At 29.6% G+C, this 22,979-nt stretch overlaps 2 long non-coding RNA genes across 2 annotated transcripts in view; both read right to left on the bottom strand.

Moving 5' to 3' along the window:
- The window catches only part of LOC106681284 (uncharacterized), a 305,757-nt gene extending 295,350 nt beyond the window's left edge, over nt 1–10,407 (bottom strand). Inside the window, exon 1 of the long non-coding RNA XR_010844250.1 lies at nt 10,331–10,407. This is a non-coding gene — a long non-coding RNA (uncharacterized lncRNA). The remainder of the gene's footprint in view (nt 1–10,330) is intronic.
- Nucleotides 10,408–20,751: 10,344 nt separating this feature from the next.
- LOC136796523 (uncharacterized) lies at nt 20,752–21,350 on the bottom strand. Its single transcript, XR_010844251.1, has 2 exons — nt 20,987–21,350; nt 20,752–20,908 (listed from the first exon to the last, which is right to left on the bottom strand). It is a non-coding gene; the product is annotated as an uncharacterized lncRNA (long non-coding RNA).
- Nucleotides 21,351–22,979: the final 1,629 nt, after the last annotated feature.

Raw genomic sequence — 22,979 nt, forward strand, 5'->3', positions numbered from 1 at the left:
ATTCTACATCTTTTTTTCCGAAATAAAGTTCTTGACAAATATATCAGGAATAGTTCCGGGAATAAATTTAAATACAATCTAGTTGATTCATATACTCACAACTCAAAGCCAAACGAGCGCTAAAATACATCAATGCGTTTATAGGTCCACAATAAATTCAGGAAATTTATTTATTTGATTTCTCGTTTTTAAAAATAAACTTTTGTTTTTAAAAAACTATATCTCGAAAAATATTTAATTTTATCAGCTCACGTGTTGTGAATGTTATAATTTTTTTTTTAACAACTTTATTGAAATTTACAACTGTATATTACATAATACATTTAATATAAATAAAGTAACTCAATCAGTTTACAATAACTTAACTAAATAAGTTAACTTACAATATAACTAGACTAATGTTAAACGAGCCTACCACCTTCTTCAAAGCTCCTGTGATCGTTGAATTAAGCCCATCTCTTCGCCCTCGCTATACAATCAATCCTTACAATCCATCAATAGACATTTTTTTAATTTTCCTATCTAATTAGAGTTATTAGTTGTCTTTCGTTTCACTTCTGTTTTTTTTAAAATAATAACGATACATTTAAAAAAAATAAACAATTTTTTTTAGTTTTATCTCCGTTTAATATCGTTACATTATTAAATTTACAGCTTTACTATTTACATTTGGAGAAAACTTCAGCATTTAATTTAAATGAGCCAATAAAGTATAATCCATATTCAAGTTCGATAACTATCATAGTTTATATCTTACTTTATTTAAAATTCCTTATTGAGCTAATATAATTTACTTAGCTAACCTTACACCCAAAATACAAACATCCCATAGCCGTGTAATGCCATAATTATGTAAATACTTAAGTAATGGCGGGTAGTAAAGAATAGAGCAATAACTGTAGTCTAGATCTGCGTTCCAGCGCATTATGGAATTTAGAGCAATGACAGAAAGAAGCAGCAGGAATTTTTGCAATAAAACTTGTCAAAGATGAGAAGTTGGATGCACGAGTCAATTGAAATTTTTTTAAAAACTCTGGGAAAAGTGGAGTAAGAAGAGGAAATAATCGAAACAGTCATCAATAAAAATGGAGTATGACAAATGGACGAAGAGCACAAGAGAATTAATAAGTATTAATTCTTATTAAAGAATTAACCATAGTCAGTAGACCATCTCAGTTTTTTTTTTTTGTGAACCCCTTCTTGGTCATTTCTGACGTATGGGAGGTGAGGAGGATTATAAACAGGTCATCACCATATTCTAACCATGGTGTGGGGTCAAGTTTTCATTTCGTGGGACCACCACATAAAAGTCCAAACAGTCAAATTCACCCCCTCGGCTACGAACGGCCCGCTATTAATATGAACCCATGTATCCTTCTTGGAGGTCTCGAAGCTCTCACGTGCCAAATGTGTAATAATATGTTACAAGTAATCGAACCTATTCGACAGAAATTAGGAATAACCTTTACAAGACGAGTTATAGGTCAACGAAGAGAAAGTTTTTATTCTCTTCTAATTGGACAACTAATTATTATAATAGAATATAAAAAACTTTTTTTTTTGTATTTTCTCTGGCGTAAAGGCCCTAACAAAAATTAAAAAAAAAAATGAGATGTATCTGCTCACTATATAAAATATCTTTCAAAGCGTACCTGTCTTACATTGGTTAATTTTTCAGGCCTTCACATAAATAAATATTTCCAACAGAAATGATACACGGGTATGCTGATGATAGGCAATGAAAAAGGTTTTTTTCAGAACAAGACGTTTTGAAGAAACAAAAAATGTCTTCTATAATATACTTTCAAAACATATAGGTGAAAATTGACATACCATTCAGTTATATATAATAGTAACAATAATCCAGTAGTTTGCGTTACTACCCATTTCTCTTCAATTAAAAATTATAATTTTCATTAAAACTGCACATTAGCATAACAGTCAAAAGCGAAATAAGCATAGATGAAATTAGAAAACTTGATATGTAATTTAGCCAGAAGCCAAATAGGGCATCTCAATTTTTCTTGATATATTTCTAATAATTCAAGAAACACTAGAAATAACAACAATAATAATAATGAAAAGGTTATGAAACAAAATTTTTGAGAGTTTAAGTAACTAATGTTACCCCTTTATAAATCTTGGATGGGGACCCAAGATTTAACCCTCGGCTTTGGGATCACGCAACGCCACTGATTTTAAAAGTAAATATTTTACTAACTCTAATTAAGTCCAAAGCAGAAAATGCACTAAATCACATTTCATAAATTCAGCTGTTTCATTGAAAAGCTTATTCAATTAAAAGGAATTTATATTAACAAATAGTATCTACTTTCAAAAACCAACAACATATTTATGGTAAATTGACTCTTCAATTATGATTACATATTTCAATCTTAATTTATTTGAAGCACATTAGTCGTTACATTTAATTCAGTGATAGGCTAATTAATAAAAAATATAATATAAGAAATCAAATAGACATGAGTGTTCTCAAACTCATGTGTATTCATTAATAACAATAAATAGGACATTATTTCAAACATAAAGTCTAGTTGACAGAGAGAAGTTGTAAATATAAGGAGTTCCAACACCCAAACTGGACGGAGTCACGCAATCTAAAAACCTAAACTGTAACGATATCTTCTAAATGAAGAAAGGGAATGGTTAAACTTTAATGATGTGATTTTTTTATCACTACTCTTGCTGTAATTCTTTTTTAAGTGTTAACAACGAAATCAGCGTTTCTTAATAGATTTTAAGACATTTGACAAGTAAAATAAACCCTCCGATTATAGATTATCTTAAAGAAGAGGAAAACGAATTATGATTTCATCTATTCGGAAAATTTGAAACAGTATCTTATGAAATAAAATTGCTAGACTTGTCCAATAACGTTCATATAAATCAAAATTTACATTCCATGCTACAGTAATTGAGTATCTAGAAAGAGAAAAAAAGAACTTCAAATAAAAGATTATCTGGTGTAAAAACATTTACAGGCAAAATTGTCTTCAATGCTTGTAAGAGTGTGCCGGATTCAAACAAGGAATTGATAAAGTTTGTATTCTATGTTTCCCAACACTTAAAACTTATTAAAAATAAATTGAGAAAGAAAATAATCAATGATAACTTGGATTCTATAAAACATTTCAATAAAAATACAAAATGTTATATATTGTTATCATTAATTAAAATGCTACTGCGAATATATGATTTACATAAATGTTTATATGATGATTGATGCATTGGTTATTTAAAACTATAAATTAAAATGTAACCATAACTCTCCCGTTCACCATTAACGGTGAAATTGATACTTTAGTTTCTAAGCATAGCGAAGTTTGGGGTCTCTTTCCAAAATTTCCAATGCCTAATTTATAATCCGAAACTAAAATAAAGTAATCAGTGCTGCCAACCTAAATAATGAAGTGGACATAATTTGTAATGCGTTCTGAAATGAGATTGGAACATAGCCGAGTTTGTGTTAATATAATTGTTCGTGCCTTCGTAATTGAGTACCCTATATGCCTATTAGTTAAAACTGTTTGCCCTTTAATAATATACCTCAAATATTTTTAAAATTCTTTATGGGAAGAGGCTTAAAAATAAATCCGTCCTAGGTACAAAATGGTAATAATTAACAAAACAAGTACGCCACTTTTTTTTCTGTGTGTCCCCTTTCCTGCCCATTCTGACACACAGGGTTGAGGGGGTCTAGAGGTGACCAACCTTTTCTAACCATGGTGTGGGGGGGGGGGGGTCAAATTTTTCATTTCATGGGGCCATAAATGAAAAAAGTTCACCCTCTGGGCGGATTCGAACCGGCGCCGCTCGCTATTCACAGGTTGATAAGACGCCTCAACCACCTGAGCTAAATACGGGCCTCTAAGTACGCCACCGCAGCTGACCTAAATTCGTCCATTTCTTTGATCTTCACTTACCATAAATCCTCTACAAGAGGCCGGTACGATCATCATGGATCTCAAAGCCTCACTAAACACATAAATAATATAATAAATAAAAAATTCAGCTGAGTATTTATACGCTAAATATAATTAATAATAATATAAAAAATTTAAAGATTTTATTATAGGCAATGTGTTGTAAATGGTAAACTATTGAAAACAAAAAAAAATGTAAAAGGACTACATTAAATACCATTGAAAGGAGTTTTATGCTTAAACGCTTTCATTGTAGTTATAACGACAGTTAAGAATTAGTTCATCAATATATACCACTTTTTTCACAGTATTATAAGCAGGAATATCCGTCAAATTGTATGCAGTCACATGCTCGGAAGCCATCGACTATGATTCAGATGGTCAGTTCTTAATTAAGCCCTAAGGTCTCCTAAAGTCACCTCAATAATGGCGAGAGGGTGCAAACAGACATATACTCACGAAGCTTAAGTTATGTCGGTCGCAATGGAACTTAGAACGCAATCAGTGAAAACCTTCATTAAACATTTTGAAAAGGTATTACTTTAAATAGACCCTTGACTTGACATTGAGGAAAACCAAAAAGGGAGTGGAGGGAATATGCACTGATAAGCCACGCAATCAATTAATGTACCTCCTCTTCTAGAACTAAAATGCTTCTACACTAAAATAAAAATGAACTCCAATTGTCCATCGGAATACTCACAAGTAATTCAAGAAGAAATTAGATGGTAGAGCCGTCGAAAACTGCAAGTTCAGCTAACCAGCACTAAGGACTGTTCTTAATTAAATATCAGATATTTACTAGTATACTTCACTAAGGTATAATCTTCTGGGCTCCAACAGAATCCTGGAAAATATGGCCAAAATCCAAAAGTTTGACATGGATTTATTTATTTAATACTTCCATTTATTTTACTAGAAATTATTAAAATAGATATCCAGACCCTCATGCTGGACTCGTTCCTCACACCTTTATCAGTACCTCTTATTATTCACCAATTTATCTTATAATATTCATATTATAGCATATGTGGTTAGTGACTGCGACAACAAACATTTGCTGATTTTATATGTCATTATTATATTATAGCATTATATTATTATTATATTAATATTATAGAAGAAATGGAATCTCCAAGACAGGTGCTTGATAAGTTATTTCTAATTTATTCCGCTTAATATTTCTGACCTTGATCATATCGGTTGAACCATTGCGTCTTCAGCACAACTTGATTTTAATTTAATCCAGTTTACTCTCGTTTTATTCGCTGAAAATAATACAAACCTACACAGAGACTTGCGCTAACTTCTCCCTTCATCTAGGATCAAATTGTACAAACGTATAACCCATTAAAGTTGTACTCTTGAACTTGGAAAATGGTCCGTTTGATTCTTGGATCTTCCCATTTGAATAAAGAAAATCGACGAGTCGAAGGCCCACTTCGCGGAAGAGAAAATATGTGGGACTGCGAGCTGATGATGGAAAGTAAATACAGAGATTGTTTGCTTAGGACTCAGGCGGGGTATGGTATCCTATACAAATTTAATGGATATTAACTATGGACTACAGGATCAATTTTATTTCGATATTGAACAAGAAGCTAAAAATTCGATCGAACTGCAAAAATTGTTTAAGAGCATCACACAACTTTGGCTTACAACCCTACTTCGAGTTTAAATCATAGCTCATTTCAAATTCGACAGATTTACGATTCTTGCTATATTTTTATTTATACGATAGCAAAACATATATTGCTACATTCTTATACTATCGTTCGAACCATTAAAACAAGAAGACATTTATATTCTTCTTTAGTTAATAATAAACTGTATATTTAACCATTGTTTATTACCGTTAACAATGAGAAATGGTTAACTATTTGAAATAAACTAAATTAAAAGAACATATAAGAAAGCTTTTGTGAAAATTCGACATTCGTAGGACTATTTCAATGAGGATAATGATATTAACCCATTGACTGTGTATCCCGTGACTGTCACGGGTATAGTGTCAAATACCATACGGTTTTTCCCGTGACAGTCACGGGCTGTGTGTCAAGTACCACTCAGCATATCGGGCAGGTTAAGGCATCCAAACCATTGATGTCTAGAACTATAGCTAAATTCTTTGCTTCCTCTGTTTTTAATATTGTTTTAACTAAAGATGGAGACGTGGCTTAGTTTTGAATTCATTATGCTATTGACTTTGAAACCAATCACATAACCATTCGCACCAGAGTTTATTTTTTTAGGCACTACTTTCATATATTATCTTCTTACCTATATAATATTATATTTCATCTTTCATTGCTATCATTCTGCTACTGTCTAATTCCATGGTTATTAATCAATTATTTTTTATTTTCAATTCATTGTTATGTATATTTCCAAATTTGTTAGTATATGATTTATTCGTTAATCTTAGCTTAATGATGTTTGTTTTATAGCCCAGATGGAGACCTGAAACTCAGGTCGAAAGGACGGCATGAATAAATAATTTCTTGTTTATTTGTTTTTTTTTTCTGACCACACCCTCCAACCACCTTCTCCATTCATTAATCTGCGGTTTGCCATCTTCTCCACTCACCATCTTTTCCATCTTCCACTCATCAATCACCAACCATCTTCTCCACCCATTAATCTATGGTTTACCATCTTATCCACTCATTCATCTATCTACACCTCGATATATAGTAAGTATAGCTTCCGATAAGTCGATTTTAAAGAAAACGTTACTGTCACATCCTGTACATGTACCTACCTTAAATACTTAATTTCAGTTCCGTAAAAAATTTCGTTTCTAAGCCAGTTTGTTAACTTTGAAACCGATCAAACAATCCTTCCCACCAGAGTTTATTGCTTTATCAGTTCTAAAAATTGCTTTTTTGTGAATTATATAAAATTGCATTTTTGTTATCCAACATAAATAATAGTAATAGTAATGATTCGTCATTCATAAATGCCAGTGATAGTGATAATGATTTAAAATCTATCATACACGGAATAATTACTAACGAAGTACATATAAAACTGTTTTTTTACATTTGTTATATTAAATGCCGAAGTATTTCCGAACTAGGCATTTTTTGGACAAGAATTCGTAATTTTACCACACTTTAAAAGGGGTAAGAACTTGATATGGCGATTTATATCAAAATCATTAAACAATAGTAAAAAAAAAAAATAATGTGTGAAATCAAAGATATAAAGTATACCTTCTGGTGATTCGATTCTATAGAAAACGTTACTGTCACATTCCATACTTGTACCTACCTTTAATATATAACTTCAGTTCCGTACCAACATTTTGTTTCTAGTTTGTTCACAAACACACATAAATATACACAGACAGTCTTACGAGACTAGGTTATTGGGATTCATGAGACCTTGGAATCGCATTTTTTCATAAATGAAATACTTTCCGTTAATATGTTATATATAGGTCACCGAAAGTGATATTCAATTTCTGTTAATATTCATTTTAATTTAGCCCTGAGAACCCAAAAATTGCATAAGGGCCTAAAAATGGGTTCTTCAGTGTGAAAATACTTAAAAAGAAACATATTCAAATTGAAATTTTACCTTGTTGCAAACAAAAGAGAAAATATTATGTGTGGAATATATGAAATAACAGTTTCAGTCAGGTTAGGTGAATATGGTAGGTATTGTATGTAAGTGCAATTTTCAAATCTTTTTTTCTTCTTTTTACTTATGTTAAGAAGTAAAAATTGTGTTACGTTATCTGAAAATCAAAATTATTCCAAACTATCTCACTAATTTTTAAGAAACAAATCATCCCAAAATGAAAACAAGGTAAAATTTTCATTCCTCATGTTTATTGACTCAAAACCCTTTAGTGTCTTCGAAAAATCGATAAAAACAACCTTGATGCGCGTCCGGAGATTAAAGCAAACGGATTTTTTTAAATATCATTAATACTTTTTCATTCATTTGCCTCACCCTGGGAATTCACAACTCCAAGGATAATTGCCTTCTTCATTTTTAATTCTCGAAGGTTAAAAAAAAAAAGAGGCATTGTCAAATGGAACAACTTAAGAATTTCAGGCTCCTAATAATTTTCTCCTTTTAGTATCACAAGGAAGGAAACGAATGGTCATAGATGTGGACATATTTTTTAAGGATACTCTGTCTTCCTAATCCACTAAATTAAAAAAATCTTTATACGAGAGCGATCAGACCATGAAAAAGTTGTCACATTTTAAACCAAGTCATAACCTTCGAGGGAGGCATGACTACTTCAATGAATCAAAAACTATGAATGAGCTTTGGTCATTGAACCTTAGAGTCTGGAAATTATTTGTGATTTAATGTATAAAATTATCTTACTTAATAATTGAAAAATTAATTATCTTGATTCTTTATTTAATTTTTTTTAGTTCAGTTGATGACTACGTTCATCTGATTAGCATCCGACATTTATCAAGGGATCAATACCCCAAACATTACTGACCTTAGCTATACAACTATTTATTCCTCTTTGTTTAATTAAGCAACAAAGGAAAATCGCAGCAAACAATAACTGTACAAATATAATGAAATTAAATAACAATATAGATACTAATCGGGGGTTTAAATGTTATTAATATCCTAAAATACGAAACAATCGGATAAATAAAGTAAATAAAATCTTTCTTTATATATAAACCCAAAAGTAAATTTGGTAGTATCACCTTTAACCCTCCAGCGCCTACTGTCACTTACAGGTGATCCAACCTTGAGAGAGTATGAAAATAAGTGGTTGCCTTCAGTTACTTCAATTTACCTAAACAGCTTCCTATGAACTATTATTTAATCGTAAAATAAATAAGAATTAGTCTGTTGCCAAAACCTTAATCTTAATAATCAATTTATTGAAGCCATTCTGAGGTTTCAGTGATTTGCAAGATTTAAATTATTTTTCACACTAACTAAGGAACGAAAAAGGTAAATACAAACATCTAATTCACGTTTTATATCAATTCAATTCGCATATAGTCACTAAATAAATGTATTTTTAGATTTAATAATCCTTTGACTGGAAGAATCTTAAGGTATTAACTTGATTTAGTGAATGATAACACTTTCTTCCTTCTTACTGTATAATAATTTATTACTTATTACATAGCAACGTTTCGGGAGATTTCCCCCATCTTCAGGCTGCTGATAACAAAACTTATCTTTAACATATAATTATTCCCCTATAAGTCTTATTAGCTAATATCTTATAAAATTATTGTCATAATGAGTAAAATTTTTTTTCCAAAATCAAAAAAAAAATTCATTCTGGAAAAAAAATTTTACTCATTATGACAATAATTTTATAAGATATTAGCTAATAAGACTTATAGGGGAATAATTATATGTTAAAGATAAGTTTTGTTATCAGCAGCCTGAAGATGGGGGAAATCTCCCGAAACGTTGCTATGTAATAAGTAATAAATTATTATACAGTAAGAAGGAAGAAAGTGTTATCATTCACTAAATCAAGTTAATTATGTATTTTTAGAAAAATCATCCTAAATTATAGCCATGGTCCACATTTCAATATTGTGTAGGTGACATACCATACCAAATCCAATAAAAAAAATTTTTTTTTGTAAAATTCAATTTTTTATGTAATTTGGACTCAATATAGTCAAAAAAAAAAAAGGAGATAAAGAATTATTCACTGAACGTCTTCTGAAGCCTACCTAATAATGTTCGAGTAGTGAATCTTCTTGAATGAAAGTATGAAGTTGTCAAAATATAACAATCCATAGGTTAACAACTATCTACCTCTATACCTCCCACACCACTACAGTTATAACATGTAAAGGATGTAACTACCATAGTGCACGATGAGACACTAATAGCAACTACCATACACAAACAACAATGGTCTGCGCTATGTAGTTGTGAGTGCAAAGTGAAATACACGGGGACACACCTCTTATTTTATATACATATTGATTTAATTTGTTTTTATTTTTCAAATTGTTATTAATAATAATACATTATAAACAAAATTCTAACTTATTAAGCAGATTAACCAATCAAATAATTCTATCAATTTAAACAGCATGAAAAACGATAGTAACAACCAGTCCCATCAGCGACTCAAGATCAAGTTTACATGAGAATCGTGATTGTGAAAAAAACAATAATTCCTTTAAAACCCAAAACTAGATGAACAACATTGATTACCTATTTTTTGAGAGAACCCCCATACAAGAATACAATTCGCAAATTTTATTAATTTGCATTAAGTCTGTCACGAACCACCTTAATTTCATGAGTAACATTAACAATATCTTTTTAATGAATCTCCCAATATATTTTTGTAGCCACTGCAATACTAAGAAATATACAAGCTAGAACTAAGAATACACATATGCGTGAAATGGTACCTCTATGGGACAATCCCGAAGATGGTGATCTGGTCAGAAGCCAGCGCAGACTAACTCCCCGTTGCCCCTACCACTAGCGGCAGATGACCACCGCATCCATCCAGTCCACTGATATACATAAATATGGCATCTTATAGTGGACATCCTGGGAGGTCCACGAAAAGAACGCCGGAGCAGGAACATCGCGATAGATGCGGTAGATTACACAACCTCAGGAAGGTAAATTCTTTGCCATCTCAAAGGAATATGTCTTGGGCTTAGAAATGTGATATAAGGATTGCAATGTAACAGAAATGATGTTTTTATATCGTGTATGCATTACAATAATGCTTAACGAAATTTAAATTATGTTCTTTGGGTGAATACATGAAATCTGCGATATTTTAATTACTTGTTCGGCTTAATCGTTTGATCACATCCTATAAATTAGTTCGTTATTTAAACATAGAATTCGAGAGGTTGTACTTTGTAGCTACAATGAAATCTGCAAAACATGAAACTAGGAAAACTAACAAAACAATAGCAATTCCTATCTACTAAACTTCACTAAAGTTACAAGAACAGTTTTTCACAGCAAGGTAAAACAATATTTACACAATTGTTATTGAAATTAGACTTTGAGTGTTATTCGATAACAACGCCACCGAGTGTTGAGAACTGCATCGAAGATTGTCTGAAATATTGAGCTGTACGTAAGCATTAGATTTTGTAATAATGGAGAGACAGTATCTGAAGCAATGCCTTTCCGAATTAATAATAATCATATACTGTATAATAATAACTTAAATTGGACCCAGGACCGTCAACTGAAGATCTAACATAAACAAGCAACATTTAAGAGAACTGTAATATCTATTTTGCACAGTACGTAATTCAGATAAACTAAAAAAAAAAATACAACTTTTTTTTTAAAACTCAAACGTACTTAAGTAAAAATATTGTGAATATTTAATGTTAAGTTAATTCATTAATGTTACTAAAGATCTTCTGTTAATTATTAATACGCTAAAAACAAAAAGTGGTTGGTATGAAACTTCAAAGGTCGCAAGGGAATAGTTTTCTTGTAGTTGGAAGCCATAACCGTTAAAAACTACAGAAAACACAGAAAACCTTTTTAAAAAACGGACTTTGATATCGTCTTATTGGCCGATAGAAAACGCTACTGACCACATCATTTCTCTAGGATCAGATTAAAGAATAACCATAGGAGACATTCTTCGAATAAACTACATAATTTATTTAGAAGACAAAGTATACATGTTGCTCTAGAGGTGTTTTTAGATCATATAGAAACCGGTCATTAATGAAGGCGGTATACAAATGAACTGACCATCAGGTCGTTCGGTCTTCCTGTTTAATATATCCAACAAAACAGATTTCTTCAATTCTGTTCCAAGGGTAACAAGTGACACAAAGCACCAAGATTAACATTTTCATTTTGAAGATTAAAAAGTATAAAGAAAATCATAGATTACGAGACAGAGATTGAATGATTTCAAATTTCTGCAAGAAATTTTTATACAAATTCGCTCTTCTATTATTTTCTTCAATCTTTTATGAAATTCACAAGTATATATTACAAATCATTCGTGAAGACCGTGAGGTAAGGAAATAATGTAGTAAATAGTAATAATAGAAGTAATACATCCATTATGAACTTACTAATTGACACTTCGCAACTTAAGTACACAAGGCGCGACCCAAGGACAATGCATCCATAACTCGCTAATGCATTTCTTACTGCATTTCATGCAACCCATTCAAAGAAAGAATGTCGACAAACCTATGTATCAGTATACTATCAAGTGAACGAATTTCTACCGTATCCATTTAGTTCTTTTGGGAGCTGAGTGGTTGGGAGGGGAAAGGGTCAGTGTTACGGCAACGAAAATGAGGCAGAACTTTGTAGACCCTTTCAGAATGTAAACATAAGCACGGCTGATTGCATCAGTTCTTTCCTCAGGGTCGGGGAGGTCATGAAACTCCAATAGTTCTCGTCCCAACATGATTAACTTTCAACGAGAAGGTTTCTAAAAGGAAATCTAATTTACAAAAATGTCAAATTAGACAACCTTATATTAAATTGGAGATTTTGATAAAGTCATTTATTTTTTGTAATATAAGATACTAATACTATAATGAATAATTATAGTGATGTTCCTTGGAATAATTTTATCATATAAATTAGAAAGAACAATTAACATTCTTCGAAAACTTTATGTCAGACGTCATGATAAAATCTGATCAAATGAAGGGCTTCATCTAAAAGCTTTTATACTACGAAATAAAATAAAACGATTTTTCAGCGTAAAAAGTTTATTTCTGACCTAATATGACTGATGCAAGCATTGGAGATAGCAACTAATCAGTTCTTAATTCATAGCTCCCAAAATTGGAAATACATTAATCAGGTCAAAAGTAAAATTTTGTTTTCTCATATCTGAAATTTATTATTAAAACCTTATAAATATTAGAACCTTTTTAGTGAAACATCTTCAAATGTTGATCAATTCTTTAACGATTTTTTTAATAAATATTATGGGCAAATTTCCTCGTTATAATATAGTTATTTATATTGGTAAAATTTATAATAGCACAAATGAAAATAAATGGGAGCTGATGTAGCCAGATTACACAACCTCGGGAATCAAATTAGCCAAATACTTTCCATCTCAAAGGAATCTATTTGGCCTTGGAAATGTGATATAAATGTTTTAACGTGACAGAAGTTGTTTTCGTATGTATTACATTAATGCATTCAGATTGTGAAATTTTAATTATTTTCTTAGAGTGAATACACATAATATGCGATATTCTAATAACTTGTTCGGCTTAGTCATTTGAACACACTCAATAAATTTCAACGTAGAATTTCAGAGGTGCATTCTGTCCACAGTGAAATGATCTGCAAAAAATAAAATCAGGAAAGATAAAAAACCAATGCAATTCCTATTACTGAACTTCAATAAATTACGACATTAAGAACATTTTTTAACAGTAAGATACAACAATATTAATAGTATTGTAACTGTTACATTTAGACTTTGAGTGTTATTCGAAAACAAAGCCATCGTGCATTGAGAACTAAAGCAACTCTATCGAAATATTGAACAGCACATAGCACTAGGTTTTGATATAATGGAGAGACAGTATTTGAAGTAATAATTTTCAGAATTAATAACCTTAACATCTAGTACACTAATAAATTAGTGTATCCAGGACCATCAGCTGAAGACTGTAGATGAAATAGCAAAATGCTTTGAGTGAATAAATGTATACAATTTGCTATATTTTACTTCTTCGGTTTAGTCGTTAGATCACAATCCATCTTAGTTCGTACTAATAAAAGCGACATTTTCATCTCTTAATGAGCTAAATATGCATAATTAATTTAATCATTCATTCTAAGAATTTTCCTAATTAGCTTAGATGTAGTAACTGCATTAAAAAATCTTTATATGATTAAAAAAAAGCAACACATCGTCCTTAAGACATTTCGCAAGTATTTTAGAAGCCAGAAATATAATATACTTATTCTTCCAAACGATGGCTGAGCAAAAGTGGCCTCTAGAATGGTATATTATTTTTAATTATATATGAATCGTATTATTGTTATTTTTTCAGACACGCGATATGGGCATAATTCTATTATTTCATTTTGTTGTTCTTTCCATATTCACCTCTTCTCGACGGACATCTAAATATAACGGAAAAATTATCCTATAGGTGCTCAATATATACAAGTTTCGTTGTAATAATAAATAAATGCTTCAGAAAAAATAAATATAATTGCCTAATTTCAGAAAGTAGAATCTGAGCAGTAAATAAAAAAATATATATCCTTTTACTTACAAGATATGAGGGAAATACTCATGTTTGTATACAAAATATTTTAAGAAAACCTTATACTTTTCAGGTAAACAGGTGTCCTACAAAGATGATATACTTCAAAAATAAATAATTGGTTATTTATACTCGATTCACTTTAAATAAAAAGCATATTTTTTCATTAAATCAATTGCTATCTATGTTAAGTCTCAACACTCTTTATCATACCATCAACAGTCCAACGTTTCCGCCAATTCAGCACTCCTCGAGGACAATCTTAAATATAAATTTACACCTCACATCCAATTGACGGAACCAAAAACGTTTTGCATACTATTCTGCCCTGGTCATTAATTACAAGTCAAATGAACCTATTTTATCAGAATTGCATTAATTTTTAAAACTTTTGTATTGTAGATCAACTTAACACTATCAACTATCATATAAACAAACTATTTTCTAATAAAAATTATTTTAACTAGTTTTTGAATTAAACTATTTTTCTTAAAAAAATAGTTTGTTTATATGATAGTTGATAATCTTAAGTTGATCTAAAATTAAAAGTTTTAAAAATTAATGCAATGCTGATAAAATAGGTTCATTTGACTTTTAATTAATGACCAGGGCAGAATAGTCTGCCCAAGTCTAATATAATATAGTCAAAATTAAATTATGAAACAGCAAACCAATTAGAGAATTATATTTATTTATTCATTAATTTGCCTATTTTAAGTTTAATTATATATATATTTGTCACTTTTTCGTAAAAATATAAATACTTTTAAGTTAATACTCCTATTACGACTTACCAACAATATTATTTAACGGTTCTCAGAATCAGGCCAAACAAATAATCAATTTATTACAAACCATATTTTGGACTATTTTCTTTAGTTCTTCTATTATTATGATTCTATCAAACATGAAGAGTAAACTAAAATATACCCATTTTAATCTGACGACATTTAATAGTAATAATAAATTTCAATGTCATTAATGTATTATCAACTTATCTATCAATGTTTTGATAATCATCGAAAGTTTAAATTTCCAATTTCCAATTACAATTATTCCAATATTTTCAATTCCTTTTTTGGCAATTTAATTTACTTAATACGCCCAAAGAACAAAAATTTGATTTTCAAGTTATTTTCATAAGTGATTTTATTGTGTGATAAAATTAAAGTTGTCATTACAAACATTATTTTATAGGAGAAATTTGCCCTCCAGGAGAGGAGGGGTCTACAAAAATTCTTGGTATAAGGGCATGTAAAATTTAAATCTACCCCCGAATGCTTGGGGGAATTTATTATATCATATGGAAAATTTACAGACTAGTTTACTTTCAAGAGGCAAATAGAATATTGTGTTACTTGATCATGATGATGGATATAGAAATGAGTCATATATTATGAACACATTTATAAATCCTACTTCTGGTACTCAGCTCAAACAGAAAAAACTTGAGAAGTAGTAAACACCATTTTGTAATTAGTCTTTTTAGATTCAATAATGAAAATTACATCTTTATGCCTTGGCCAGAATAGAAGCAAATTGCTGAAGTAACAGCTCTCTCTGCTACAACACCCTTTCCTGGGTCAACAAATACTTTAAGGATTGTAACTTCAACATCCTTTCATCTTCCTTTCCTTACTTCAACAAGCTCCAATGACTGGTTCCCCTTAGGCTTTTCCAGATGGATTAGAAGACCGGTACATTCCTCCAGCATATGCTTCTCCTTGCAATGTCAGGAAAGAATAGTTTTCTACAGCTTTTCAGCCCTCCCTCCCCCACCTATCTATACTAGCTTCTATGTCCTTGCCTATATCTTATTCCTACCTATTTCCTAACTCAGATAACAATGAAAATATAAATTACACACAGTATCGAGGCATCCGATGAAATTATATTAACCATCGTTGATACAAATTTAAAAGTTATAAAATAACCAGAAAAAAGAAAATCATCCAAAAAGAAAAATATTTCAATCATCAATACTGATATGTAACATTGACATGAACTTAATGTGATTGATGTAAAAAATTCCGTAAGAAAATCATTTAGTTCCAAAAAGTAAAAAATTTAACAGACTAAGTACTAATATCCATTTTCATAACTACTTATTAGTTACTATAGTTCATATTATCTATAGTTCATATTATCTACAGATACTACTATCTCTTTTTATAACAATTATGAACAGAGGGATAAAATCCTCCCCAATACTAATTATACTTTCCATCCATCAGAGCATCCTTGATTATTTGTTATTTACTCTTCTGAGAGTTTTTTAGAATATATCAGTAATTACATAGATTAGGGGTATAAGATACTTGAAGAATGCAGCTATATTATACACTATAATACACAACTGCAGAATATATTATTTTTGATATGCATAATTCTTGCATAAAAAGTAAAAATGCAAAACACTTTTGTAATAAAATAGCCACATTATTTTTAACAGAAATATAATAGGATTCCTGATGTATCCAATCATGAAATATCATCCTAATTGATCCAATGCAAGAAATAAGAGTTATGTCATTTAACGATTTCATATTCTTTTTAAAATATATTTTTCAGTAAATTTTGGTTATAGATACAGTTGAAAAATCAGCAGGAGAAAGTATTATTAATTATTAATAGTTGACAAATAAAATACATATTATTTTATCCTTATAATTCCTTTATTTTTTTATGATGGACCAGTATAAAAATCATTAAAAAGACTGCCTAATGTATCTTAACAGAAGCTGACAGAGTAATGAATACATAAAAAGCCCTATGTCTGCGACTTAATCGGATCATACCGCTTTCAAAGGTCACAATTTTTATATGTTTCTGATAAATTAAAAGAAAAAGAAGAAGTGTTATTTACAATTATAGCTACTTAATCCTAAATAGTATTCCTAAAATAAGGATTACAAATATTTTATGTGTCAAGGTTACAGAAGTAGCTTCAATTTCTGACAGGTGCATTGCAGTAATGCTCACACTGCAGGTTTGGACACACATAGTATTTCTACTACTATTTTGAATGGGTATAAAATTTATCATACTTTAACAGAAAAACAGTTATTTTAATAAGGTATAAATATATTTTTTATATTATAAATGTCGGCATAAATAAATAATTTTTTGTATATTTGTGTTGTTTTTTTTTTCACCACACCCCCAACCATCTTCTCCACTTAAAAGTTATTTTAATTTTATAAATATAACTTAATCAAAAACAAATTACGGTAAAGAATGTTTTTAAAACTGAAATCAATAATCAATGGATGATAATTTTCTTCTGATTTTGATCATTTTGATGATATCCAAGGTGGATCTGTAAGATTGTAGAGCTAGAAATCAGATGGAATTTTTAAATTGCGATGTGCTAAATAAAATAGAAAATGGAATAGAAAATAATCAGTTCACATTTAAAAACCAAAACTGTAACAGGTATAAACGGGCAAAAACTGCCTATCATTAAAAACAAAAAAAATTATTGGAAGAAAACCACTGTAATTATACTATTATGTAAACAATTCATTCATTCAAAATGAAATTTTTAATAATCCAAAATCTTTAATAAAAATCAATTTACTCATTGGCATGATTTGAAAGCAATAGTTATATATAATTAATGGAAATTATATTAATTAGGTGCAACATGATTTCAAGAGAATTTTTATCGATCATTAATTAATTAGTGAACATTTGGAACGTATTTTCATGTTATAAATACTTTCACCAGGATACATACTTCTACATTGTATCAGTAGTCGGACAATAATTTTACCACAGCCTGTGAGGATCTTAAGAAAGGAACCATATAAGCAGCAATGTTTATTCTTTAACTAATAATACTTTTTTTTTAAAATTAGAAGTAAAAATTTAGAATTTTTTAAAACTTAAACTTAATATTTGTTTATATCTCAAATTCATGCTTTCTCATTATTATTAAAACAATAATAATTTTTAAATAATGTAAGAAGTAAACTTAAATCCCTATGTTGGGGTTGAATAATACTGTTTAAATCCTAAATTGCAAATAAAATCATATTCACAACCAAGATTACAACAAAAATTATATAAATTATTTATTTATTTTAAATGAATATACCAAACCAAACTATTTTTACTGTTAACATTCATGAAGTTTGTTGTAAATATGATTTTATACGACTTACATAAATGTTTAAAAAAACTCATGAATTACAATGTACTTTCATCATTCATACCACTACAATAATGAGCACCTAATATTTTAACTCTGCCATTACATAATAAAATTAAAACCAAAAAATTGTTTTCATGAATTTCATTCATACTGATCTTTCATAGGAAAAAATACTTTGAACTTTTTGGAATAGATAAAAGAGGAAACACGATAAAAGAGGAAGCGAGGCGGTGGCACTGAAAGGGAAAGAGAGTGGCCAGACTGAGTGGGGCCCAAGCAGTCGGACCAGTCTGGGGCAGCCACCTCTCACCAGGGCAGCCACCAGCAATAAATAAAACAACTTCTTTGAGGAACACATCTTTATATGGTCAATAGGATTAGTTCTATCTAAGACTCGGCTCTCTTTTTTCTCATTTTGTTTTTCCTTTTTATTTCTGTGTTTTACTGAATTATGTTTTTCTTTTTTAGTACTAACAAAGAATTGACTAGTCGGAGAAATAAACACTTTGAACTAATAAGGGTTTATTTTTCATCCATTCTACCTTCATTTTTCTCATATTCAAAACATTAAGAATTTATACATTAACTGAAAAAGGAAAACACGTGAAGAGAGCTCATTAGAATTTTAACAGAATAAATTGATAAAAAACAAATACACAACAAAACATAATTCCTACTAATAAAAAAATTATATTTAACTGTTACCATTACTGCCATTACAGTCATCAGTGTTTTATCATTAATAAATTTTATTTTTTTTATCACATTATCATTCTAATATTACTGTATAAAATAATTTGATAAACATTATGTATTGCAATTATCATTACAGTATAACGTGAATAACTTTCAAAACCTCTTGAGGTGATAGATGTGATATAAAACACTTCAAGTACAGAAATAGTTTTTAAAAATAATATAAATAAGCTTAAATAACAGCATTGGGTTTAAAGTGTTGCTATTTTATTTTATTCTTTTGTTTGTTTTTGTAAGACCATTTCAGTATCAAGTTTTAAATTCTAAGGAAAATACGAAAACTCTCAATGACCTTTTAAACTCAATTTATTTCAGCTAATCTAAAATTACTGAGTGAAATGAGAATATTACATAGCAGATCATCTGTGTAAAACATGAATGGCTATATCATAATTATTAGTAACAATTTTAGAGTTGTAATTTACAGGAATCAATAAGCATACTTATAAGCATCAGAGACATACTTATCAATTCTTAATGTCTAAATTTGTATCAATATTTTCAGTTATACTTGATAAGCAAAATTTATCTTTTATCTAGCAATAAACAAAATGATATATTGATATGGTCATTAAGTCAAAAGGAAATTAAATATTATCATTTAATCCTCAATTATGTATTTCTAAGTTTGCCTGAAAATATGTGAAAACTAAATATGATCATACATTTGAAAGACTTTTTTATGTTACACAAGGGTTCTTTGTGGCAACTACTTGAAGGTATAAGAGAATCACTGACTCCAATCATAATACTCCCTAAAAAGAAACCACATAGAAAAAACATAAAATGACAGGATGACACGATTTTACAAGTTGCTAATATCTTTTACCCAACTTACAGATGTTATTTCTTGTTTGACATCTGCAATATCTCCACTCTCAGAAAATTAAGTTGGTTCTAGGTTAGATTGTTTAATATGTTTACTTACTTCAATTTTTAAAAATATTTTTTATGTTCTAAGAAGAAAAATAAAACCGATGTCGACTGTTAGGTCAGTAATATATTTATCAAGAATAATAATGTGTGCTTTTTACACACAAAGATGGAAATAAACAAATATTAGTTTGAGAAAATTATTGTACATCTGATTTAAACTGGATTGGTTTCTTCCTGACAGGAGTGAGAAAATACTATTTTTCTCTATGCTCTCTATATTAACAAAAATAAATATTTGACTTTATTCTTAGAACAAAGAAAAAGTAAGGTATATTCAGTAATTTCAGAGGCATTATGAAAATATTGAAGAGTTGGAATGTAACATGAGTCCATTTCCATATTGAATACTTTCCTGGAACTCAGGCACACTCTTGTTAAGAGTGAGATAAAAGCATTTACCAGAATATTAAGGAGATGAAAAGATATCAGAGAAGATGTATTAGTCAATGATAGTAGACTACTGTTGTATGTTAAAGAGAAACAGTATAAATGTAAGAAAGTCAAAGAAGACAATGTTTGACAATTAATGAAAAACTGTTTTTTGTTTCAATGTAAGACAGTAAAAATGTTTCTTCATCAGTTGTTTACAATATTTTAAAAATGTTTATCATAAATTGTCACATGAACTAACTTTTATATATCTGAACTTAATGTGGTTAAAACCTTCAAACTATAATTATAATTTTGTGTAAGAACATGAGTGGTATAAAAAAAATATATATAGAACTCCTTATCAGAACCAGCATAAAAAGGTGGCCCAAGAATATCTATTTCAAATAAATCATTTGACAAAAAGTTTTAAATATATATTGGTTTCATTATTACTTCCATTTTTAAAACTTACATATGCTGTCTTCATTCAGTGGGATCCAGAATGAGAGCTAATTCTAAATAAATTTTTAAACAAGTCAGTGATTCCAAAATAAACTTAGTTCTCTTTCAATACTAGAGGAAAACTGATATACCTGATTTTCCCATTTAGTCTTCAATTGTATAATTTTTAATGTACACGGTTTTCTTACTGTTCTTATCACTCGGAAATCTTGACTTTAATCATTTTCCATTAGAAATATTAACCATTAAAATCTTACTTGATCCTAGATCATTTTTTTTTACATTTTTATCTTGGCAGACATCCTTGACCATAGTGGATTCCACATAAAGCAGGATTCTGCTCTTCACTGGCCTAAGCTGTAATACATTATAGGCGGCTTAAATCAAATATAAAGCCTTACAAACAGTTTTTTTGTTGTTTTTTTTACTAACGAAGAAAACAATGTTGAATCAGCCTTCGAGTTTTTACAAGGTTTCAAAACAGTCAAATTCTTTAAAAACATTGATTGAAGAATCCATAGAAGTAGAAAATATACATCGGAATTCAGTTTAATTTAAGAAAAAACCTGTACCACTACAACCCATGTAGTTTTGTATTAAGGATTTGTTAAGAAAGTACTAAATTTAAGAATTACAGAAAAAGCCTATCAATATAACATCAAAATATAATGTAGCAAAGAAATTAGGATGTAAAATGTATCAATACGTATAATTTAATTTATGTCAAAAATAGTTACGGCGTAACTTTATATCCCTTATAGCCTTGTAAAATTGCGAGTTAACCTTCAGGGAATTAAAAATCACTTTCTTTTTGATGAACTCTATTTTTCATATTTGTCAATATAAAGTCAAAATGTGATGATTTCTGAATAATTGGAAAAATTATAGTGGTTTTGAACACTGAATTTCGGGAAAAACTCTATTAGGGCTCAAATTTAAGTTAAATTCATTATAAAGTAGTTTTATAAGTATTAACATTTCGGCTACTTGCTGCAGTATTTAAGGAGTTATTCACAATAAGTTAAAAAATATACGCGCCCTTTTGAAATAGGCCATATTGGGCCTACAGTCCTTACGTTCCGTAAAATTAAAATAAAGGTGAAAACATCATTGAACGAAATTTAATTATTGCATCAAAAACCATATTAAACACTAGTAAATTTGTATTCATCTCTTAAGATAAACTATCCAAAATAGCACGCTATTTAAGTAATTTGCGGTAAAATAATTTTATATAAGTAAATAAAGTAATTCGATTGACTGAGTTTATAAGATCCTTTATATTCAAATTAAGTATGATACTATTCGACTTCTAAAAACCAGTTAAACTAAAATCCATTACAATGATTGTATACATGATAATCAAACTAACTAAAATTTACGCCATAAGTACAGATTTGTACAAAAAGCAGCATAATGAATGGAGTATTTTTTTCTTACCAGCCTCAAATAAGAAGATGATCGCAATCATGAAGAATTGACTGATCTTGAAACTCTTTCCTTGCAACCGATAACGACACAAATACAAACTTAAATTGAAAACTTAACAAATATGAAAAATAGGCTAATAAAGTCAATCGCACTATAAGAACGAAAACCAATATTATATAAACCGAGACTGATCAAGTAAGAAAAAGAGCGGAATATGATCAATGCTACCAACATTTTCCAAAACCAAAAAAATCCAACGAAAACTGAGTACGGCCGTTTTTACATGTCCAATATATTTCGTAGCTGTATTCAACACCGATTTAATTTGGGCTTAAACTCTGTATTCCTATCACATTGTCTGATAATTATTGATGTAGAGTCCAACATTTCCTGAAGTCAGACCCCCCTCCCCCAACGACAAATATGATGTCGGACCATACCTCAACATAAAATAACCAAATAATTTATTACTACAAACAACTACCAACCAAATACAAAAATAAACGGGAATAATACACTTAAGTGTGAGACCCCATAAAATCCAGGGCCCAATTTACTTATTCCAAAACAGTATTTTTAATTGAGAAAACTATACCTCTAATTTTACTAAACTATACCTCTTTTACACAGTTTATTGAGTTAGAGAATTATTTTATTATTACCTGGAGGTACATTGACCTTGTGTTTTATATA

This window comes from Halyomorpha halys, unplaced genomic scaffold, assembly GCF_000696795.3.
Source record: "Halyomorpha halys isolate HHAL.00 unplaced genomic scaffold, Hhal_1.1 Scaffold324.1, whole genome shotgun sequence".
Classification (NCBI taxonomy): Eukaryota; Metazoa; Arthropoda; class Insecta; order Hemiptera; family Pentatomidae; genus Halyomorpha; species Halyomorpha halys.